Source organism: Botryllus schlosseri, chromosome 10 (genome assembly GCF_051294905.1).
Source record: "Botryllus schlosseri isolate E-star chromosome 10, Bs_hap1, whole genome shotgun sequence".
Taxonomy (NCBI): domain Eukaryota; kingdom Metazoa; phylum Chordata; class Ascidiacea; order Stolidobranchia; family Styelidae; genus Botryllus; species Botryllus schlosseri.
In genome coordinates, this window is record NC_137245.1 from 9571855 (window position 1) to 9598238 (window position 26384).

General features: G+C 40.1%; 1 long non-coding RNA gene across 1 annotated transcript; it reads left to right on the top strand.

The window, feature by feature from the left end:
• Positions 1 to 22488: 22488 nt before the first annotated feature.
• On the top strand, positions 22489 to 24334 carry LOC145448929 (uncharacterized). The gene is made up of 2 exons (XR_013918068.1): positions 22489 to 22748; positions 23560 to 24334. It is a non-coding gene; the product is annotated as an uncharacterized LOC145448929 (long non-coding RNA).
• The last annotated feature ends 2050 nt before the right edge of the window (positions 24335 to 26384 follow it).

The following is a 26384-nucleotide window of genomic DNA, read 5'->3' on the forward strand; positions in this document are numbered from 1 at the left end:
CTTTGCCCATATGAAATAATTCATCGCAATATATATGGCTCATCATAACGTCTGAAACTGATGTTTCGCATTCTAGCATTTACTTGTCATATCGTAATCTAGCATGTCCGTGGCGGTTCTTAACCTGGAAAAGTGGACTCCGACATTTTTTGTTAGTTTAGAGCTGTTTCAGCATACCACCTTTGAAACTTTCTAGATTAAAAGCATGAAAAACGTGTTCCACTTGTAGAACTAGTATTTATGTTTCATTTTCAATTCCCAGTATCATATACTTTTAGTTCTAATTAATATCAGTTCTTTTGTATGGATAACATATATGTTGAAGTATAAAAGCAAGTGTAGTAATGCCTTTTATTTCCGGAAATAAAGCTACACAATATGGCATTTTTACGGTCCACCATATTTCTTATCAACGTTTACTTATCGCGCAAAGTGTTTACACCGTATCCCATACAACTTCTCCGTATTGCTCTTCGACTAAACCACGGAACTTATAATATGGGGGATGGCGCCATACCATGCTATTTTCTAAAACGTGCTGTTCAAGAAAACAGGATAAGTATCGCATTTCCATTTCAATCCTATCATTTTCATCCCATGATGTGGACGAATGCTTATGCTATCGAAAATTGGATACCTACTGGTATGCATCAATGCGAATCAATCTCGTCATCTTTCGCATAGCTCAATTTGCACCTTTATACAATCCATGTGAACAAATTAGGATCGTTTTCAAAACTACTTACTTACTTGAGTACTTTTAAAGTCAGTAAATTCTAATTCTCCTTCAAGTAGTTTTAGGTTGCTTATGGAAGAAGTACTTCTACTCGTACTTGAGTAGATTTTTTCGTCGCTACTTCTACTTCTACTTGAGTAGCTTTCTTGACTACTTTGACCACCTCTGCGTGCGATACATACGTATTACATGAATAGGCCTACTGCTCGCCAAGCAGCAACGGCCGAACTGCGTTAAACTAAGCATAACCAAACATCAATACATAATTTACTATTTGAAACTAGGCAAAGTGGTGATTATTATCTTGCAGCGAGGTAGTGGCGTCTGCAGTGTATTGATAACCCGATATGCAGCATGGCTTACACCAGTGGCGGCTCGTCCTATAGGGCATCTGGGGCATTGCCCCACCTAAAATTCTGTTCAATAACAATTTAACCATTTATAGACGCACAGCAATCAGTATATACCGAGATCACGGCGAAACCCGCATTATTCTTGTGCTTTCGCTAACAAATGCCCATACATAGCGAAGTCTCTGCGAAAATCGAATTCTCTTCTGTGTTTTCGCTTTGTGAATGCCTAGCCGGGGCTTGCCCCGGTAGCGCTCATAACAAGCTTTCACTATCTATTCTCTCAAAGCCGCGCACAATAAAGAAACGGTGATTTACTCTCTCCTATTCGTAAAATGGCCGAGCAAGTGGGGCAACTATGCCTGTCGCCCTTAAGGTGTGATGTAACAATCGTATCTATATCTGAACTCGGTTACCGTGATATGCGTTGACTCGACCTTTGCTGGTATATGTCGATTTTGACGGTGTTTCGCACCATGATAATTCTTGAAACTTGGTACGATATGTCGTGAAGGTAGTATTTAGCACTGCTCCAAGTTTCAGGCTTGCTACTCAAAGATAAGAGTGGTAATTTCGTTTCCGAAGTTCAGTGTGTGCTGATCTATCATGTACATTGTACAGCAAACAGATTTTACTCAAAAGCCGGTATTGGTCTCCATTGATTTCGACGATGTTCCATACCTAGATCTGTCATGAACTTTTGCACGGTATGTCTTGATTTTAGTATCGAACACGGTGCCAAGTCTTGAAGATGACACTCAATGATTGAGGCAGCGGGGCCTACGATAACTTATCGTAGGCCCCGGAGGCAGTTATTTCATTTTCGAGGTCGAGTATGGTAGAGATGCGCGCTGATCTGATACTTAGCCTACCTACATCATTGCGGATCTCACGGAAAAGCCGGTGTCTGTCTGTGCTAATCTAGTCTGCGTTCCATAACGAGATCGGTGATGATATTTCCAATGGTATATCTCGATGATCGCATGAAACAGCTAACTAAGATTCTCGGTTTGCATTCAAATATTCACATAATTTTATGTTCGCCAATGTGCATTTCACTGTGAAATTGTGGCCTTCAAACCATTTGCTTACAATCCCCTGTCAAATGCGATAGCTATTTCATTTTCGATGTCGGCTAACAGCTGATCATTCGATCAACCTATTCCTCGATCTATTTTACTCAAAGTTCGGTGTTCGTCTGTTTGTAGTGATTTTGACAGTGTACCATGCCGGAATGGGTTATGAGATTGCGAATGCTACTTCTCGATGATTTCATGTAACAGTATGCTAAGTTTACGGCTTTCATTCATGTATTTATTGATTAATATATTTTCCAACGGCGATTTGGCAGCAGACAGTAAGCCGTATGTGTTGCGTCACAATCTCCAGTTTCAAGGCCAAAATGTACGATGTTGTTCCGAGACCGAAGTTCCGAGGCTGCTGTCCTTAGTTCTTCAAAGACCATTCAAATTGATGTTCTGGATTCAATATGACAGGCCCAATCTATGAGATAACAATTGCGTATGTGTCCGAAGTCGTTGACCTTTGCAGTTAGGCTTACGCAATCTCTCGAGTTCTAGTCATTGGAATTAGTCTGGTCAAGTCAAGTGCGAACATGAATCGTATTGAATCTTTGCTCCGTACGTAGGCTAGTTTACGCAGTTGCCTTTAGAGCGAAAATTAAAGGTCTAGAAGACTACTCCTTGTCGCTTCGACATATTCCTGTCTTTTCATTGTATCGCATTTTTGTGGTGTATTGAACTGATAAAATTGCTAATAAACCAATGATGATGATGATAGAAATTGTCCAGTCCATTGATCCAATCGTACGCCGGGTACCTCCGCTTTGGTTGCCTATCACCTGGTCGTAACTCGTAACCACCAGCTCAGTGGTCGTAACACACCAGGATCGTGTACGAAACACTTTCGGACGGCCTATCGATTTGCGTAATCTCTAACTCTACCATGAAATCATAACGCATGCTACTAAGGATGACCTGATAATTGATTCGTGGCATAGGGACGATTCTTAGTTCACGTACATTATGTAAAATAATCCTTCGATTAAAAAAAAATGAATAAAACATTTGTTACCACACTTCAAGTCAAGGCTCACCGGCAAACCTCTCGCGGCACCTACGTTAAAATCACTGTTGTCGGGAAATTCATGTGACCATCATAATAAAGTTACTTTTTTACGTTGGAAAACGCCATTGTGACGTCATGTTGATAAAAGTCGCTCGCAGCCCTTGCCCCACCACCCGATATTGTCACGAGCCGCCACTGGCTTACACTGTTCCAACAACGGTTGATTTTCAAACGCCACTGATCATTATTACGTCAGAAGCATCCATTAGAACAGTGGTCGGGAGCCTATGGCTCGCGAGCCATATATGGCTCTTAGGTATTAGATATGGCTCTTTGCCAAATATTTATTTTTGTCCTGAATTGATCTATATTGCAGCGACTTGATAGTAAATTTTCATCACGACCAGAATAATTTTTCCTGTGGCAGTATAAACATGGCTTTAAGAGGTAAAGGCAATGCCGTCTTCAGGTTTAGGTGCTCGAACTCTTTTGAAAACCCTAAAACTTGAGTTACTGTCGCGCTGGCGACTAGTATCACCCCCGAATTCGATGTAGCCCATCCGACTCGAAATCTCGTATTGCGCGATACGTTGATTGATCAAAAGAGAATAACAGACATGGCGACACCAATATGACGACGCAGTTTTCAAATACACGTTTTCTTCCTGATCTACGGCGCGAAATGAACTGCCGTGGACAATTCACAATTACAAATTCGAATTCAAACAACGCCATAGGAGCTATCCACGTTCTTGATTGGCAAGTAGCTCTACCTGCGATAAAATAGGCGTGTTATATGTTGCCGCCGAATTCTTTCAGAATTGAGGAGTCGATCAATATTTAGATTTTCGGAATCAGTGTGACAGTTGCATTGGATTAATACCAGTTATAATAAATTCCAAGCTATTTTCGATGAATTGCGTTATCAAAGCAGGGGCTTGGCCCGTCTGTGCCTTACCTCTCGTTTCACGCTTTATTTTCGAACAATAAAATGCACATTGTGTGAATTTGCGAGAAAAATGTACAACATCTAGTCATCCATAAACATCAATAGAAAATACCAATAATAATTGAAGGTTTCAAAATTTTTGTTAACAGCTTAGAGTGGATAAGCCTACATAGATTGCCGTAGTGACCATGTTTGGCTCCACCTACGCATGTGATCATGGGTTCTCGCATTTCAAAGGAACATCACGGCGAACTTACGTTCTCGTAAGTCAAGTTTCGCATCCTCAAGTAAGGACGCCGGCATGATTGGTTCGAGTTTTTACTGAGAACATGTGGCGCACACGACGAATCCCATGTATAGTGCGTTCGAATTATAGTGCTACGATGACTTCCGGAATTTTCAATTGTGACGTAACAGCTGATTGACATGTATGGCTCTTTGGAAGGTGAAATGGAAAAAAATAAGGCCAGTATGGCCCTTTGGACAAAAACGGTTCCCGACCACTGAATTAGAATCACACAACAATGTACATCGAATATATATTTACCACGTGTGGATACTTCTGATGTCATAATGAGCAGTGGCGTTTGAAAATCAACCGTTTGCGCTATCGATAACCTTGTTTAATATCTCTTCCTAGTTCACGAATGTTCGGTTATGTCATATTCATTGTACAAATAAAAAGTAATCGTTCTTACACAAAGAAATCGATTAGACATGTGAAGTAGTCGATTACGATTACGACTACTTTGGATTTTTTCTAATATAATCGATTGCGATTACGATTACTTGAAAATGCTGTAATCGTCGTAATCGATTACGATTACTAATCGCGATTACCCCATGTCTGGCCACATCACCATTCTTGGTTATTGCTGACATATCACAAAGCTTATCAGATAAGATTTGCATAATGCAATCTCGCAACTAATCCTCGATTTTCATATTTTTGTAGTATCAGCATTTTGGCAAGTAGAAGATCATTCACATTCTAAGAAAACATGCACGGAACATGGTCGACTTGTTGGTACCTTCATGGAATACTGCCTTGCAATCTGGCCAATAACATCTCCCTGGTTTTGTTTCGTTATAACATACAACCGTCACTGGTTTCTTGTTTGTGTTGTTTCTGAAGGAAACAGTTACCTCCGGTTGGAGTGAACTCAATATATATGTCTACAACTTCGGTCTCTACACTGACATCTCGCCGTTACGCTTATCAACGAGATGATAGCTTTGAAAAGTGTGGCTACATGAAGCTGTCTGTGTTTCTTCTGGTCCTGGGTAGCTACAAGCAACTTTTGACAATAGTGACAACTGGGACTTCGTTTGCTTCTCCAGGCGTATACAGCCATGCACATTCACGCAACATTGTTTCAAGATGGATTACATCAGACTCTTCACATTACTATGCTTGGCAAATGTATAGATCAGTGGTCGGGAACCTATGGCTCGCGAGCCATATATGGCTCTTTAGGGTATAAGATATGGCTCTTTGCCAAATATGAATTTTTGCACTGAATTGGTTAATATTGCAGCTGCTTGTTGGTAAATTTTCATCACGGTCAGAATAATTATTCTCGTGGCAGTATAAACATGTCTTTGGGAGGTAAAGACAATATTGTCTTCCGGCTTAGTAGCTCGGACCCCTCTTTTCAAAATCCTCAAATTTAAGTTACCGTTGCGCCGGGGACCAATATCTATCGCGAATTCTATGTACCCGAATTGAAATCTTGGATTGTGCGATAGTTCGATTAATCAAAGAGAATAGCAGACATGGCGACGCCAATATCAAAACGCAGTTTTCAAATACTCATTCTTTTCCTGATCTACGGCGCGAAATGAACCGCCGTGGACGTGAAATCCGCAAGTACTAACTCGAATTGCAAACAACGCAATTGCTATCCATGTTCTTGATTGATAAGTAGCTCTGTATAATACCGGTGATAAAATGTAGGCGTATAGCGCAACGTTATATGTTACCGCCGAATATGCTTTGAGAATTGAGAAGTCGATCAGTATATAGATTTTCGGAACCGGTGTCACAGTTACATTCCATTATTATCGGTTATAAATGAATTGTAAGCTATTGACGATGACTTGCGTTATCAATGGCGAGGCTTGGCCATTGTGTGCCTTACCTCTCGTTTCGCGCTTCATTTCGAGCAATAAACATGCAAATTGTATGAAATTAGGAGAAAATGTTAACAATCTGATCATTCATCAACATGAACATCAATAGAAAATACCAATAGTAATTGAACGTTTCACAGTGTTCGTTCACTCGTCCTGACGACAGGTGCAGCCTCACTTGCCTACCCTGGCCCCGCGCCACTGATGTAGCACAGCTTAGAGTGGGTAGGCCTATATACTACTGTATCGGGTTACCATACGTCCTCCTTTAGGAGGATTTGTCCTCCTTTTTCGGGTTTTTGAAAATGTCCTCCGAGGACGCCTAAATGTCCTCCTTTTTGAGATTTTGTTCTATGTTTTAGAATTTTGGGGTAAACACAGGGCAAAATTCGACCGAGATACCATAAAATAGCACTGAACTGACGCACAGGTGTGACTGACGCGTATTTTTGGAGCTGAGCGAAAGTTGACCTTTTTTAGTCAACCGACTACGAAGAGAAAAAAGTTTTACCATTTTTTCGGGACTACCCACCGGTATTCTAAGTTTGAAAATTTTGAAAAAGGGTCCTCCTTTCCCGACTCCAGAATATGGTAACCCTACTACTGTAGGGACCATGCTTGGCTCCACTTACACATGTGATCATGTGCTCTCTCATTTAAAAGGAGCATCACGACGAACCTACGTTCTCGTTACTCAAGTTTTGCATGCTAAAATAAGGCAACCCTGCGTGATTAGTACTAATCTTTACAGAGAAAATGTGGCGCACACGACGAATCCCATGTAGTGAGTTCTAATGAGTGATACCATGACGTCACGAATTATCAATTGTGACGTAACAGTTGATTGGTATGCATGGCTCTTTGTGAGTTGAAATAGAAAAACTAGGGCCAATATGGCTCTTCGGCCAAAAAAGGTTCCCGACCACTGTATAGATTATAGAAGAGGTGTCCTTTCCTATCCTTGCCTAAATATGAGACGCCCTTGTACAAATACTTGGTAGCAGCAGCGTCTACCATCTGACATTTTACCCCAATTATATGCTGGCATTTCGACCATGTAATAAACGAAGACAATAATATCTTTATCGAGTCTACACATTTTTTTACTCCTTATGTCAATAGAAAGCTCATGACTTCCATAAACCTGTTCCTCGAGAGGGTCTGACTAAACATAATGCACTCATACCCTCAGTTCTCATATGCATTCAATATACTAGATCCAGCTCCCTCTCCCCCTGAAGATCCATTTTGTAGACCAGAGCATAGGCCCTTTGCCCTGGTACAACCCTAGTATATTAGTATGGACAATACAGATGTCGGCTTGGTCTAATGGTACATTTCAAATGTCATGTCCTGTAACACGCTGAGCTTCAGAAGTATAATATTACAGAGCTTTGGTGACTCGGAACGAGGAAGATCCACGGCCTTCTATTACAGCGGACCAAGTCGATATTAACAAAGTTCTGTTGTTACAAACGACTTTTCTGCGTTTAGCAGATACATAACCACTTTCAAGAACATGAAACTGCGATGCTTCAAGGTAGAAAAACTGTAATGCGTCAAAAAAGCCACTCGGTAGTTCTAGGTAGTTCTGTGTATAACTTTTTTATTTGTAGTGATGAAAATCATAGGTAAGGTGGGCTACATAAAATAAATAAAAGTCAAGAAGTTTCAGCCGAACAGCGTAGGATTTGACTGAATTACAGCTCTTCCAAAATGAAAATGCGTCAAAAAAGCCACTTGTTCATTCTAGTGTTAACAATATGGAACAGGTGTTATCGAATATTAGCAGCTTGGTCAGTATTGTATATGTAATAGAAATATCATCAAGCCGCCACCAAAATCCAGGAATTTTTTTTTACCGATTTTCAGATAGAACTAAACAGATACGAATGAATAGTGATTGTGATGCTCCAGAATGCGAGATTTGTGGAAAACGATTCAGTGGTGAAGGCCAAATGAGGAACCATTTGCGACGGCATGATGGTCATAATCTTGACGGGTGTGACGTATGCGGAATGAAAATTAAGGGCGATTTTGTGGAACATCTACGGACTCACACTGGTAGCAAGCCCTTCGAATGCGATATTTGTGGAGTCGGATTCGCGCATAAACATGGCTTGAACGGTCATATGGTCGTACATGGCTGTTTCACACCTTTCGAATGCAGGATTTGTGGAAAGTATAGTATCAGTAAAACCACCTTGAATAGACATACGCGCACCAGACATGGGGTGATTACTTCGTGAATGTAATCGATTGCGATTACGATTACTTCTGAATCACGCGATTACGATTACGATTACGATTACAGCAAAATCAGGAAGTAGTCGATTACGATTACGATTACATTGGAAAAGTAATCACGATTACTCACGATTATATTTATTTTGCTTCTTCGAACTAATCTTAGATATATTGGAAGACAATATAAGGATTGCGATTAAAAGGCCTAGTGGGATAACAGGTTTCGTTATAAATGACGCGTCATTTGCTTGTTACGTCATCATGTACCCAGTGCCCAATTTTATAGAGGACGATTTATCGCACCCAACAATTTGCATCATTGCCAGGTCCGTAACTGTCGCACTCCAAACTTCCCAATAGGGTGTGGAGCGAGCTCGAAGGGAACTCAAAAGTATATCGTGAACCAACATAGATTATAGTGTATTTTCGAGAGATTTAATTACCGTAATTTTTCATGTATTGTACGCCTCCATGTATAATGCGAACCGTGAAAATGGCGTGTAGATTCCGGAGAAAAGCCTGTACCCGTGTATAGTACGCAGTACGCACCCTGCATTCGCAGTACATGAATAGTACAAGTACAGGCGGAAATGCCGATTATACAGTACAGGCTTCTCGTGTTGACAACCTTGCGCGTATGATAAGTTACTGGCGATGGTTATGCTCAAGTATTCGATGCCATTCTGTTTTGCGACATCACTGTCGAACAATCATGACATAACCATCGCTAATCATTATACATTTAACGTTAACGGCATTGTCTCCAAACGATTGTAAATAGCAGCCAAAACCTGCGAGGGCCGCGGCGCGATAATTCGGGCCAGCGAGGATGTCTTGCGCACGAGGCAAATTACAGATACGATCGCTCAGACCAGCGATTATATCGTGCGCACCAGGCCTGTTGGAGATGCGACTGTAAAGGCCAGCGATTATATCTTGCGCACATGGCCTGTTGTATATATGCGATTGTTCCGGGAGGCCTGTCGGTGACGCGACAAATTAGCGCGGATTGTCGCGCGCGCGTGCAGCAATCAATGACCTAATTTCGCTCGAGTGCAAATGGCAAACCAACTTAACAGGAGATCGCGTGCTGTGTGCAGCGCAGACGTGACAACACGCTTCTCGCTTAATTGGTAGCGCGCAACACTAATAATACGAATTAGTGGGCAAGATGGCTGAATGTGATGCGCGATTGAAAACAAACATGAAAAGAGGTGTGATTTTAAGTATTATTTCGAAGGAGACATTTTCAAGACTTGTTGTACCCATGCATAATACGCACCCCCCGATTTTGAGAAAATACATTGAAAATTACGAGTAACTTGAAAATTTTCTTCGAGCTTCGCAATTTAAATGTCTTTAGATAGCTTGATTTTGAAATGCATACTTTTCGCTCTCCCCTCAAGAAAAAAAAAACACAATCTATGGGAATAAGCATTTCGGTGCGGGTCATTACCGCGCCTCGACACACCACAATACATATACAGTCAACAGCCAACATGTGACTCCAAGGAATGTGTTACCAAAGAAAAAACCTTGGCCGAAGCTTCGGGTATTTGTCCATTACGCTGGGTGGGCGTGAATAATAGGAATAGTCCTGTCTTTCCAATCCGAGCACCCACTGCAAATGCCACCCGGAGGCACCCACAGACAAATAAAAGCATGACGATTTATGTGTGCGTCTGTCTCATGAAAGATTTTCTTTTATTCTGCTACGTTTAGGCGACTACAATATCCTTTGATTAATTACATAACAGACCAGAGATCACGAATTACCAACATACAATGAAGTAGGCTAATTATAATAACATACCAGATGTTATAATTATAAATTACGTGCCCCAGCTCAACAGGTAAATCTGATCATCGCGGGATGAGAGAGTATTAGAAATGAATATTAATATAAGGCAATTACCATTATTATTGACGAAATTCAGTCTTCAACTTAATACTGATAAATATATACTGCAAGCTGCCGTTACGAGAAACGGCAAAGAATGGCTCGGTTATGATAAATATCAGCAGCTGTTAATTTTGAATTCTTCGTTGAGGAAGCCGTAATGTTTTATTTGACGAGTACAAAATTGCAAATCTTTGTGCGGTGTACGTACGCACCACATAGGCCTACTGGTCGCGAAGCAGCAACGGTCAAACTGCTTTTAACTAAGCACAAACAAACATCAATACGTAAACCACTATTTGAAACTAGGCAGAGTGGTGGTTATTACCCTGCTGCGAGGTAGTGGCGTCTGAACTGTATCGAAACCTCATGTTCACCACGGTGGGTGTTCTTACAATCACACTACAATGTTCGTTGTACATCGAATATCTATTTACCATGTGTAGAGATACTTCTTACGCAATGCCGAGCAAAGCTATTGCTTCTGACGTAATAATGAGAAGTGGCGTTTGAAAATCAGACGTTTGTGCCATCACTAACCTGGTATAATATCTCTTCCCTTTTCACGAATGTTCAGTTTATGTCATAGTCCTTGTACAAATAAAAAGTAATCGTTCTTTCACAAAGAAATCGATTAGATATGGGAAGTAGTCGATTACGATTACGATTACTTCGGATTTTTTTCGAATGTAATCGATTGCGATTACGATTACTTCAAAATGCTGTAATCGTCGTAATCGATTACGATTACTAATCGCGATTACCCCATGTCTGACGCGCACTCACACTGGCAGCAAGCCCTTCGAATGCGATATTTGTGGGATGCAATTTACAGAGAAAGATGGCTTGAAGGGTCATATGATCGTACATGGCTGTTTCACACCTTTCGAATGCAAGATTTGTGGAAAGTATTATATCAGTAACACCACCTTGGATAGTCATATGCGCACTCACACTGGCAGCAAGCCCTTCGGATGCGATATTTGTGGGATGAAATTTGCACGTAAAGGTCTCTTGGAGCGTCATATGGTCGTACATGGCTGTTCCACACCTTTCGAATGCAAGATTTGTGGAAAGTATAGTATCAGTAAAACCACCTTGGATAGACATATGCGCACTCACACTGGCAGCAAGCCCTTCGGATGCGATATTAGTGGGATGAAATTTTCACAGAAAGGTAGCTTGAAGGGTCATATGGTCGCACATGGCTGTTTGACACCCTTCGAATGCAACATTTGTGGAAAATGTCACTGCAGCAAATCTACCTTGGATAGACATATACGTACTCACGTTTGTATTAAGCCCTTTTGATCCGGTATTTGTGGAACTCAATTTGCTCGGAAAGGTGACTTGAAGCACCATGGGGTCATACATGACAGTTTCCTTTGAATTGCAGATTTGCGTAATGTGCAATTACAATGAATCCTATATGATATTGGTATGAAGTGGTCTGCTGGTAAAGGTAACATGAAGGGTCATGTTGTTGTACAATACACGTTTGAAATATTTTGAATGGCGGTTTGTGGAAGGTGCAGTAGCAGTAAAACCGTCTGCGATGTGAATAGTGGAAGTCACGCAGGGCCCAGGGCATCGATGAAAACTGATAAGATGAATGATGATATATTGCAAGCCTTTTGAAGAGATATTCGGCCTCTGCCATACAACGACACCCTTATGTTGAGTACATCCTTGAGAAAAATATGCACTGCGGTAGTGCATGATATTTGGAAACATTGCTTTGCATGTAATACAATAAATAGGGCACACTATTGTTCTGTTGGTATAAACCAATGTTGAATGCTACGTGATATGAATTAGGAAGTTTCATATAAATTTAGAATAAAATGATTGCAGGTGAAAATTCGTCCTTTTTATACCCATAACAGTGTCTTGGTAATTAGTTTGCGAGCGAGTGATATTATCGGTGTCTTGGAAGCTGAATGTCGCGTATCATTTAATGTTGCCCTAATAGCGTGTATGTATTGTTTTGAGGTCGTAAGTGATGTTGATTTGTATTTCAGCACTCTGCATATAGACTTATTCCGTCTCGTATGTATACACTTTCATTAATATGTTATGCTTCAAAAATTGTGCATTGATATGTTATGTAAATGCATGATTGCTGTATCACGTTGTGGCTCCCGTCGCAGAATGTAAGGTGTGGTCACCGAAGCTCGTTGCTGAAGTAAGCGTAGTAGTAATAAATGCTAACATCACGATGTTGAACATTTTGTCACTGTATGAGTGAAGTGTATATGATTAAGATCATTGTTAGACCAAGACATTTAAAAGATTATGTGTTGTTAAATCGCGCAGAATAAAGATGTGCGTAGTGAAAATGGGAAAATTGTGATTTGTGCATTGATATTTTGTTATTGCATGCGATGTGACCTTAAATGTCACGATTGTACCGCTTTTGTGCTAGTTAATATGTTTTTCATTTCTTTATTTGTGTTGAACGCTAACTGTTGTTGATCTGAATTTCAGTAGCCAGTAAGGCGGAATGATGGTATTTCGAGTCATTCCGGGATGGTAATGTAAAAATTGTTTCCGAATACCACGTTTGGATGGTATTTCGTTTCATAAGTTTGCTTTTGCCCCTGCATATAAAATTGTTACCTGTCTCCATTCCCTATGATTAGTTAGTACCCTAGGTTCAAGGTATTGAAAAATATATCCGTTTTTTTACACGAAGTTCTTTGGGCAAAAAGGGGAACTTAATAACCGAATATATTTGAACGACATTTTAATATTTGATCTTGTGAAACATTACCTAATTCTCTGAAGTGAAAACCCGATAAGACATTTGTGATACCGAGTCATCGTGTGAAATAGAGATAAGAGGAAATAAATGGTACGATGTTTTGTGCATGTAATCTCTAGTGGCTGTAATATATATATTAGGGTTGCCATACGTCCGGAATTTCCCGGACATGTCCATTTCTCTGTTCAAAATAGCGTCCGGGAGGAATTTCTAAAATGTGCCAAATGTCCGGAATTTTGAAGACTTGACGTAGGCTCATAATTGTTTCGTAAATCTACATAAAAACATGATTTTGGGGAATATTTATGCTGATGCATTATATTTTTCTTCGCGATGCGCGCGATTTACTATCACATTCATTGATTTTAATATGGGAACTACCACCCTCGCCAAAACTGCAATAAAATAATGAATAAAAACAACTTTCATTTACTGGAATAAGTCTAATTGTAATCGCAATCGGGTCGTTTGCCTTTATTCTGGGGTTCGCGAATATGTTGAAAGTAATCAGCTTCCAAAATAGCTCGTGAGTAAGTCTGGGCTAAGGTGCTGACTTCCTTTAGCAATCAGCTCGTAAAATTTTGATCTGGGCCACGGAACGTTTTCAAATTGGAGATGGAGTCGCGACAATAAAAGGTGTGAAACCACTGGATGTGACGTGTTTCGAAAGGTCCGTGGTGCCCACCGGCATAAGGCTGATAAACAATCTTATCGGTGGGACATGATCATGACTTAATGATGTACAATTACGCTCCCTGTATTTTCGAACTCATCATGCTCCACCAGTTCTACCGCTAACTCTGATCATGTGGGCGGAGAGTAGTAACTATATAGCAATATATGGAGCAGGGTTGGCCAACCTTTTTGCCATTCACGGCCGGATTTCGACTACTTATGTAGCCTACAGCCGCATTCCAGGGCATAGTCGTAATGAACGGGCTCGACGCTAAATACCCATGTTAAAGTGTCTAAGTCCATTTCCGGTGAACTCTTGACCAATTTATTTAATGATACAGGCTTACTTTACTCACCGAAATCTCGAGTGGTCACCGGTAATGTTAAGGGACTGGTTATAGTCGCGCGAAGCGCGAAAAAATTTCAGATTCTCCAATGAATTTCGTCATTAATATTAGTAGTTTGGATATTACTATCAAACATTTACCACTATCAAACATTTACCCTTTCTTAACCCGTGTAATCAGATTGACCGTTAAAGAGTTGATGCAGGGAGTGTTTTCGAAAATTAAGGGCAAGTTATAATTTATGATGCATCTTCGGGTGGGCCAATTTTTATTAGTCACTTTGTTACATGCTGTTATTTCTTGACCTCCAATCAGGATTGCCGATATAGTGAGGAGCACACGATTCCGAGTTGGTATTTCCCTATCAGGCCCATCATTTTCATTTGCTGTTCACATCTGTATTGTGGGACTCTGACTGCAACGGGCGCTACTATATTAAAATCGAAAATGAAGTCACATTGAATCGCACGCAGGGCGAATAAAATTTCAAGTTTAATCAAAATCTTTCAAGAAATCGGGAGTCAATTCGTTAAATTCAGATTGCATGTCGACGGCCGCCAACACATACTGATTGAATTACGTGTCCACGACCGCACAAATTTCCCTTTACGGCCGCAGGTTGGCCACCGCTGATATGGAACAACCAGTATTATAGACATAATTCATTCAAAAAATTTAAAGACCAGATGCATATAGAAGCCAGAATTTTTTCAAAATTAGTCCATTCCCAACCAGAAGGCCCTAAATTCCCAACCGGTTGGAAACACCTATGCATTAGAATATATCTTAAAATATAATTTTACATACTTTTGCGACAGCTGATTAAATGTCCATTTCCTCCGCTAAGTTGTGGGTCACACTCATTAGCTCCATTAACCAACATCGGGGTGTCCGTTGTCTATTATATCAGAAATAACCAGATTTCATGAAGTGACGATGCGTGTTGTAGGCCGGCATATCTTAACGTCGCTCAAAGACATGCTACATATTTTTGAATTACAAGGATATTGCGTGATGATCATCCTCCCAAAGCGCAGGAAATTATTTCCAAGTTCAACAAATTGATAAAAATATTCATGTAACTTCTGCATTCTCAGAGTCTACGATTTTAAAACTCCTTTGGTTGTTAACGTATTGGAAGTTATGATAAACGAAATGCAATTTGTCACGCGACAGCGGTATAATATCATTCATTTTTATGATATTTAGATTGAAATAATTATCATTTCTGTTATTTTCATTCATATGCGCGTTGCGCAACTTTGTTGTCTTCAAATAGATGTTGACCGGATGGGTGAGTCATGAATCACAATTTGAGATATGACAGTGAGCGATTTTCTGTGGTATGCAATCAATTCGACAAATCGAAAGTAGGACAAATCGTCATGGTTCTGGCAAAACCGGCAAAGTATGGAAAAACTATGGAAGTATGGAAAAATTGTTCCATACCGTACTTGGAAATCTCCATACCATACCTTACTAGCACTTTTCCATATTCCATACCGAAATTTCGTCCGGTGTACCGTACCATACTTCCATACCATACCATGCCCTGCCTGTAAACAGGCCGCCGGCCGTGTGTTTGACAGCCATGCTATACTGTTAGATCAGTGCGGTTATCTGGTTGCGTGTTTCATGTCCTAAACCAGGGTTGTCAAACTCAAATTGCGTCGCGGGTCGGATTCAAACTTTCAAATCGCTCGCGGGCGGCACCAGTCAACTGATTCCAAAATCAAGCCCTATATTTTCAAATGAATACTTTTGGATCAAATATATATAGATAATAGTATATTACACAATGCCACGGAATCGCGGAACATCGGGACTTATTTCTAGCATGTAGCTACACCGTTATTCACGGGTGGCGAGATAGCGTACTGGCAGAATAAACCACAGTTACAGCACCAATGAGTGGTGGGTTCGAGTCCGACCGAGGTCGACACCAAAATTCCATATAAGTGTCGGAGGTTTATCCATAGGCTCCTCCTCGCCATCTCATCCGCGTAAACGAGGTCTTACAAAAAGCCTAGAAGTGAGTCATGCTACAAGTCCGCAGATACGGAATCAAAAATAATGAATATCGGCCTGGTGTAAATGACCATAATAGTCGACAAACACCATGAATACCACAAAACAACAACAACAGCCTTCATTCACGATCAATGAAATTGGCAAAAAATACATTGATTGGCCGGTTGAATACCGACATTATGACTTGGCATATTGCTATGCTACCTTTGCTTTAGTCGTTATCTGGCGACACTAGCGTTAGTCCTGTCTTGTGTGTGAGGACCGAGGAGTGATTTAACGGGATTCCTGGGACCTTTTGATTCGGAAGTGACGCCAATGTGCGACCACATACATTTGAATTATATATTTTGTATGACTAATATATTCTCTTGTTAGTGAACCACATGTAACAGTTCTGCATTAGCGTTTTTGCTTCTGTGAATAACTACGTTTGGATCCATTTTCCATAAAACTCTGGTACTTCCTTATATTACTATAAAAGCCACCAGCAAGTGGCACATCCGGTGAGTTACAACTTTTTATGGTCGCAACCTCGATTCCAATATGGAAATCTTTTTTCCTGAATCAACATGAACGATACAATTTTTGGGCAGATTTACGCCACTTGAAATTTTTCTTGAAATTTAGTGTCACATTCATTTACTTTAATATGTGAACAAACGCCGTCGCAAACATGCAATCAACATGCCTCCTTTATTTTGGGGTTCGGAAGATGTCGAACGTAATCAGTTTCCAAAATAGGCCGTGAGTAAGTCTGGGCAAGGGTGCTTACCGTTGTTCAGTAATCAGCTTATCAAATTTTGAGCTGTGCAGAAAAACATTTCCAAATAAGAAATGGAGTCGCGACCATTAAAGGTTCAAAACCACCGAATGAGCAACCTGTTGGTGCGGACTAGCATTTAGGCTCTAAAGTAGCCTTATCCGTATGTCATGATATGACTCTACGATGTATGACTATGACCACGTTCCCTGCATTTCCGCAGCCATAACCCTCCACCAAGTCTACCGCTAACTAGGATCATGTGGGCGGAGAGAGGATCAAAATTGTATAGCAATATATGGAAGAAACAATATTATAGACAGATTTCATTCTCAAAATTTCACGACCAGATGTATATAGTAACCCACCCCCACCCCACCCCCAGAAGTTGCATGGATTGCCCTATGGCGGAGCCAAGATCAGTGTTTATTTGGGCAGCAGGGAGCTAAAATGTTGTCTAGGTCCTATGGTTACAACCAATGTTCCCTCTAAGCTGCGCACGTGCGCAAATGCGGAGTGGTCTCTGCGCACAAAAAAATCCAAGTTGCGCACAGAAAATCCCAAATGATGACCTTTTTTTGTCGTTACGCACTGTTGTCCAAGAGTCTGCGCAGTGAGTTGGTGAGTGTGCACAGACGTACTCGTCAAATATTACAGGGACTAAAATATATGATGCAAATATTATGTACATTTTAAGCGTCTAGTCTAGTGCGCGAGCGACCAAAATTTATACCCATCACGACAATCGCCGCCAATACGATAAACCAATTATTCACAATTCAACAAGTTTTGGTACGAGTTATCTCAAGTCTAATATACAATTTCTTACACTCGCAACTAGAGCTGGGCAAAATTGAGTACCTGAGTGATTCGATTCTGAATCCCTCATTATGCTTCGAGTCGAGTCGAAGTATCATTCATTATGACGTAATAACTGTAAGATGTACATTGTCCGTGTTCAAATTTGTACTTTTTATGCTCCCACAAAGAATATAATGCATGTTCTCCATCACATTGAACATACTTTGGTATTTTTTCGACCATACCGATTTCATTGCGCTTTGTGATATGTTGTGGGTTGATTATATTCGTCACTTCAGAAATATGTTATTTCCAGTAACGCTAGTAGCTTGTACGATACGGCCAATCAATATTTCAAGGCCTCTACAGTGAAAAATAGTATCGAAACTATAATTGTCGTTGATAAATTAACTCTCATTGGCGAGGGGCGTATAATTTCAGTACTCGAAAAAATCGCGTTTTAATACTCGACACGAATCATTAGAATTAACACTCGATTCAGATTCGAGTACTGGAATCATTGTGCTCAGCAGCCCTAATGAACTAATGTCTGTCGAAGAATACATACAATTATATATCCCTCGTAGTGGGCAAAATTATGCAACCATGCTCTTGTTATGTGGTAATGTTTGTCGATGATCACATCGCTCCCCTGGCATCCTTACTGTCAATTCTCGAGCCATAAACGAAAATTACGCTGCTCTCAACCTTTCGTTTCGAGTAGTCGCGTGCAGTGAAGTTATATGATTTGCTATTGAAACTCTGAGTTCGACCATGTAGCAGTGTCGTAAAAAGAGAGCAGTCTGGCGCTGCTGTCTTTGTATATTATACTATAACCGCTCATGTGTATTAGGCTCCGTGTGACTTCCGGATAAGTTGTCGTGGACGAGATGTTTCGTACGTTCACTTTGTAATACGGTTAAAGCGAAATCCATGGTTAGTTTCGTATTGCGATTGAAGTATTTGCTAACCGTAGCGGAAACCTTGGAAGGTCAACGTATCGCGCGTCATACCGAGTTGACCGCGGCGATGCTTTTCGTTGGAGAAGCATTGCTTGGGCGTCGATATATATATTTATACCATATTTCTGCGCGTCACGTGAAACGATCGAGTGGTGGATAAAAGGCGCAGAAGCTGAAGTCCGAGTATAGCGCAAGGAACAAAGTAAACGGCTCACGAGCAGGATGTTACCTACACCAGTGATGAGCGGATAATGCTTTTCGAGACTCCGAAGCCCTCCGACAACTTTAGTGTCTGAGGAAAACTCCCTCTGACTCCGAAGAGCTCAATCCCAGACTCCGAGATACTCCGATGAATCTCGTCAAGTATCCGAAACAGTCCCAAGCATGGTACACTTGGTAATGTGTTTTACTAAATTAATGTGATAATATGGTTGGCCTCATAGTATTGTCTACTCTCCAGTCCCCAATTTCAGTGCAGATAGCTGATTTATATGCACTTGGCAATCATTTTAGCGTGTTGCCCGTCATATTACAACTTTACAAGGTGTCAACTGTCTGTGTGTTGGTTTGTAATCATAATCAAGAGTGTATTCTGGTCAGAGCTATCCAAAGATATCGGAGACAAAAGTTACAATACTCCGAATTCTCCGGAAAAATATCTGTAGTAAACTCCGACTCCGCTCCGACTGTCACAAAATCAACAAAACTCCGCTCCGAATCCACTCCGACTCGATCCGCTCCGATGCTCATAACTGACCTACACTGTGAATGTAAATCGTGTATTTGGATGATTCTCCCCCTACTTTCAGTAAACAAATTGTGCTTTCGTACCCCTCCAATATATACCAAATATAGATCCATTCTTACGGAGATATTTCCCTGGAGTGATTTGGCTTCAGTTCTCGTGTAGGCCTACCGCTAATGAAATATGACCTCAATAAAGCACAATTTTGTTCATCAGAGTGCCATTTATTTGGGGTTAACATGTCCTTCTTTGGGAGGATTTGTCCTCCTTTTTCAGGTTTTTGAAAATGTCCTCCGAGGACGCCTAAATGTTCTCCTTTTTGAGATTTTGTCCTCTTTTTTGAGAATTTTTGTTGAAGATAGGGCGAAATTCGACTGAGATACAGTATAACCAGCACTGAAGTAACGTTCCGGCGGCTATTTCGGGAGCTGACCTTTATTTTAATAGTCAACCGACCACGAAGTGGGAAAGATTTACCATTTTTCCAGATTATCCTCCCGTATTCTAAGTTTGAAAATTTTGAAAATGTGTCCTCCTTTCCCGATTCCAAAATTTGGTAACCCTAATTCAATACCTTATTTGCACCGTACGCTGCGGTGGAAATGAGATAAATACACCTATTTCCCACCCATAGATTTATAGTATGCCCCCGAACTAAGCGGCTGCAGTAAAGCCGTGATAGCATTGTGAGATTGGTTATGAGTTAGTTCGACATCTGGTGATTGTGATAATGAATTACTACATACCTTCTTCAGGAAATGGATGTGTCATCATGATGTACATTTCCAACGCCGTATACATTGCTGTGACTGAGCGAAATAAGAGTGACCGAGTCATTCGATCACGAATCCAGTATTTGACTGCTAGTCGGTTCAAGGATCACTCATGATGACGTCATGGATGATATGGACAGTTCAAAAATGTAACTTTTATGTGACCAAAAGGAATGCAATCCCAGTGTGCAAATGTGCATCGCATGAAGACTAATTGATATTTTTCGAACATGCCTGTTTGTGGCCATGCCTACTCTGCCGCAATGCTCTTGGTTGATAAAATGATCATGAATTTAGACTTTAGAGAATTGGCTTTCCGTTCATAACTTCGTATGGCATACCTTGGATTCTGTATCAGGTCGAATTTAGTTTTCAAGGCTTCCGCGTTGGAAATAAACATCGAAACTATATAATTCTTGTTGATAAATATAATCTCCAGTGGAAAGCGGCGTATGATTTTACTTTAGTACTCTTATATCGCAATTTCCGCTCACGTTTATTTTCAAATTCATTAATACAATATTGATGCATCGCTTTTTATAGTAATATTAGTTATTACATGTGCAATGGTGAATTTACCAAGTGGCGAATTCAGTGGGAACCGTGAGGTTCAACCTTTCATGTGAAAGTTTTCTAAACAACGATGACAAGCGCACGAAACGCCGCAATTGCAAGTGAAGCTTTGATGACCTGTAGAGAAATTAGTATTTCAGCATCAACGAACTATTGCCCGCCAGGGCCAGACGATTTCATCCGACCGGCGAAACAATTATATGAGTAGATTGAAAAATGCTCGTATTATCCAGCATATTAGACACAGATATTGAGATTTGATGGTAAGAAATACTTCTATTACCAATTCCCTCAAGACAGCAAACATCGAGTAGCCTATGTTCCGTTCAATGTTCATAGGTAACATTATAACCATCCAACAGCCATTTTGTAGTTTCCCTCTAGTCGCCATTAGGAAAAAATCGTTGGCTTTGACAGATAAGGCAAAACGTGGCGAGACATAGCGTAGTGCAGGGGTGGTCAACCTTTCCGGCCAGCGGGCCTCATGAGATTTACGAACCATTGCGCGGGCCACTTGAATGTCGATGTTCATTTTTAGTCGTCCGATAGGAACGAGCCAGATTAGGTAACGGTAAAAATATTACTACGCATCAAAATCGATAACAATCATGTCATGAAAACTCTGTGTCAATTCAGGGATATATAGAACTCCGGGATGGCTGACTCCGTCGATTGCGTCATCACGGTCATACACAAGTAGGGTCATTTTCGCGCACTCACTTCAGATAGGATTGTTGACAGCGCTTTGTCTGTGCGTAACTTGGAGACTTGGAATTACCTTTCTGGTTTGTGATTGCTGGTAGATGCGTATGATATCAATATTTTTAATTGTTTATAAAGCTAGAGGACACATGTGATGTTCAGGTAGTTAATAATTTTAGCAGTATTGTCGGTATGTAGCTTTAGCTGCAGGGTACGGCGCTACCGGTATGTCGGTACCGTACGATATATCGCTGGTATTCGGAATATCTCTGCTTATCGAGTATGTTTTGCTACATTGATAACCGTTACTGTATATCAGAATGTAGCAGAATGTTGAGAATTACATTTCAGGATGATTCTAATATTGATTACGTAATGCATTAATGACTGATCTGATGCTATAGAACTGCATAATAAGCCTTGAAGTCCTAGGCTGTACAGTACAGTACAATAGCTGCCGCCAGTTTAGAGTGACTTCGTCTGTTAGGATTTTATGTAATAGGTTAATCGATGATTAGAGTTTGTCCATGCTGCGCTCCTATTTGTAGTTAACATGATGCAAAACAAAGGAAAGGAAGGAGTATCGAACGAGCGTAACGATTCTATACCTACCCATGGTTTGCCATAATACAGTTATATAGTTGTATAGCTTGAAATGACCGAAAATTGCAGCCTCTTAGTACCGGTATGCAAGTTACATTTCAGTCAGACAGTCAGGATGGTTTTTAGACTTTTACGTAAAATACAAACCCTAGGAGCATGGTAGTGTTAGAATACAATACATGGTAGTTGGAAGTTTACATAATCGTATAACAGTCCAGGCACCATTTAAATTCAATCTGTTTTTACAGATACGGTGCCGATAGGCTACTAGTGACACATAAATATGTTTGTTCATGACTGGCAATCAAATGCCACTATACTGGAAAGAAACCTCCGTTGCAGTGAAATGTAAAGAATGACGGACACAAAATATAGCATTTGCTGGCCACTGAAACTTTTGAAGATACAAAACAGGACTATTCATCACATCAATCGACTTGATGTCGGCCACTCCCTCATGATGGATAAGTTAACTGTATCGTCAGGATGTGGCAATTGGGAAAAGCTGTGGGAAAAACTCTGGAAACTACATCTGGAAACTACATCAAAGTTTAAAAGGTTTTGTCAAATCCTTGCAACACAGCCAGGACCTCTCCTCAGCATGCATGGGTAAGTTTGTCTGATTCTGGTGAGCTATATCAGATGAAGGATTGAAATCCATCTAAATATATTGTTGTATGTGTGTTGAGCGAATCAACTGCTTATGGCTTGAGGTAGTATGCTACAGTAAAGATCATCCTGTCACTTTATCAACTGTGCATTTTGTTTTCATTATACTCAATAGCTGGAATATTATGGCAGTTCAATCAGTGGTTGGCACTTCTCGACCTATTTGATCTTGCACACCTTGCAACTTAAATTGCATATAGGACTAATGTAGGCAAATAAAAACCAAATATTGGAAACAACATTTAATGTATTTTGATATCATATGTGGTGCTAATGAAGTTTCTGCAAGGTTTCTGCCACCAACTTCAGTTTGACTGTTTGATTGCTTTTGAAAGAAATACCAACAGCTTATCAGTTATCTAGTCCCTCTATTCCTCTGCTAAGGATTGCTAAATCGTACTGTCCAAATTTAAATATTTTTTTGTAATAGCCTTATAGCTTTCCCATATAACTGTTGCTAAAAGAGGTGTAGGATATTTCGTTCCGTAAACTTGCAGCATTGTGATGTACATCAAGACTAAAGTAGACTATGAACTCTATATTACAACACCATGCAGAAAAATCCGATTCAATTTGAAATTTGATGTTCCATTCTTTAATGGACAAGTGTCCAGCTTCATGCATTTATAATTGGAAAACTATAACATATTTGTCGGTTGAGAACCACTGGGTTGAATCCCCACATCAAGCTATTCTTAATGATTGGGTTTATGGTTGATTTGTATCTCTAAATTATTAATTTTTGTTGCAGATTCCTGAAACGAAATGCGATGTTCCATCCTGTACAGCACATCCTCAGTGGATATCCTGCTATACTATACTCGCGTTACCATCTGGAAATTTGTGTCTTGTGTCTCAGCAGCGACACTTTTAATATCTATTCAGTCCATTGAATCAGCTATCATCATATCCGAAAATCTTCAAGAGAGATGATATTCTTTTTCGCCTGCACCATCGAGATGCTATACGACCGTAAGGTCACCTAGTCTGCACCCGTTTCTTTTTCTTCTCCATGCTATCCGGGAATGCTGAGTGCCTTGCAGGATAGCCGCGGATACCAGTTTTCGAGTCTTTTGTATGACCCGACTGGGAATCGAACCTACGACCTATCGATCGAGAAGCCGGACGCATCACCATTACACATAATTTCAAATACTTGTGAATTAGTATCGAACCCTTCAGAAGCTTGATTCGGGATGTACTGCACACCCAATGACGATAAAGCTCAGGAATGTCTATTGATGCAAAAGTGGAGAAATATTTGGCGTGTTGTAGTATTCGAAAGAGCCCGTACAATTCAAAAAGTCTCGGTCATCATATATTTACTCCTCCCAGATTGACTTATATTACTTCTCCCAAATACTTTTCAAAAATATCATCCGCACTGAAAAAGTTTGGAAAACAATGTATTGAACGTTTAGAAAATGCTGATTTTCTTCGTTATCCACCTTTCTATGTATTACCTCTGGATAAACTGTATTCATGATTTATTTACTGATTGAAATTAATGATATTCAACGTTGTAAGAGTTTGCTTATTTGTCTATATAGCATAAAGAATGAGGTATGGGAAGACCCATGTTTTCTAGAATGTCTTGCTTACTCACCAGGAAGGCGGCAAAAGGTGAAGGAACCTGATTGTATAAACACCTACATCGCTAACTTGCGAAAAAAGTGAAGATTTCTAGGTAGATTGCAGCTTGATATATAGCCCTACTTATGTATAGGCCAAAAAGAAGTCAGCCATCCCGGAGTTCTATATATCCCTGTGTCAATTAATGTTAGTTCCATATATTGTGGGTCGCATCTGTATACCGCTAGGCTCTAGGGTGGAGCGAAAAAAAGAAAAAATTGAATTTCTAAATGTACCTTGAGAATTACTTCTATCATAATTTCAGGTTCATGCACCCTCTAGTGGCCGTGCAATTTCGCCGAACGAGCCGAAAATAGCTAATTTTGTCATATCTTGATACCCGCTTATGCTAGAAAGCTAGTTTTGGGCTCAAAAGCTGCGGAAGCAACATGTTTCTATCTCACTTCCATGAAAATTTGTTACAAGCAAATTATTGATTTTTAAGCCACCAATAAAATGTCGGTTGGTATTACCAAGTGTGCAATGCCAATTTGCATGTTACAATTTGTTACATTGCTGCTTTAACAACAAAATCTTGTTTGGAGGACCTACGAGTTGACTTATTGATCAACCGAGCATAACTTTGATTAGTAGAGAGAACGGTTGAATTTACTTCACCCCCTATTGATAGAAAGTTCCTTCTCATCGCGAATAAGGAACAACTAAAATTCAACTTCATCAATCAGCCGAGAGAACATCAAGATTCCTATTTACTAGCTCATTGTGTCGGCACACAAATACGTGGAATAACCTTCACATGGCCTAGCAATTTCCATTTAACTCCACTATCCATGTACATTTGTACAATGTGCATTCAGGAAATTCGGGGTACTTTCATTCGCTCTGTCAAAAATGGAAATTCAGTGCCAACTATTTCGAAAAACAGATGGTGTAAATATATGTGTTGTATCGTATCAAGACAATCCACTTTGAATGGTCTTTACTTTAGCAATTGACTTGAAATAAATTGTTATTTGCTCAGACAGACTTCACAATGTTTTAAGACAATTTTTAGCCAGATAAGAAACAAATTTGATGTAACAAATCTATTTTTGGTTGATTAGCCATGATATCACCCTAAATATAGATTCAAAGTAGTCTCAGTAACACATTACCGAAGTTATGGTGGTATAACTAAGATTTTGCATGTTTTTATGTCATAAGCAAACATAATACGGCAATTATTTCCCAAGGAAAAAAGGATGTGGATGTGCAAAAATTACTAATCATCATCATCATCATCATTGGTTTATTAGCAATTTTATCAGTTCAATACACCACAAAAAATGCGATACAATGAAAGAAAGGAAGATGTCGAAGCGACTAGGTTGTCTATTGAATCTGACACCCACCTTGGCCTAGGCGATGTAAAGAGGAGGCATGCACACTGAATGAAAGTAAAGAAGATAGTATTGAAAAAGAAAGCGACAAGAAATAGGGCGGCATGTATCCAATTAACTGATGATACCTTGTCAAGCAATGTCAAAAAAAAAAGTAGACCTACGGTGTACGGGTGAATGTTTCCTCTGTTTTTCATCACTCAAAGCGATTGCAAAAGCCACAGTGTTTTATATCTTGCACCGACAATGATCCTCTCAGAATAGGTCACGAATGGGGTCCACGTACACCCAATACATGTAGTTTGGGGTTCGCGTTGAAAAAGTATAACAAACCCTGATGTAGGCAATCTTGATTCGTATTTTAGAACCAACTCTCGATATCTCTCGAGCGCAAGGAAATAAAATAGATTTGCATTATGAAGAGACGACGCGCTCAGTAAGTAGTAGCCTACACAATGAATTCATGAGATAATGTTTCAAAATGATTCAGATTCTCATAGACGGCTACATGGATGGAAAAGACCTGCGCAAGGCGCATGAAGAGATTGTGGCGGAGTTGATAAAAGATCGCGCTAAAAGCTTTTCGACTGACTCTCATCAGTAG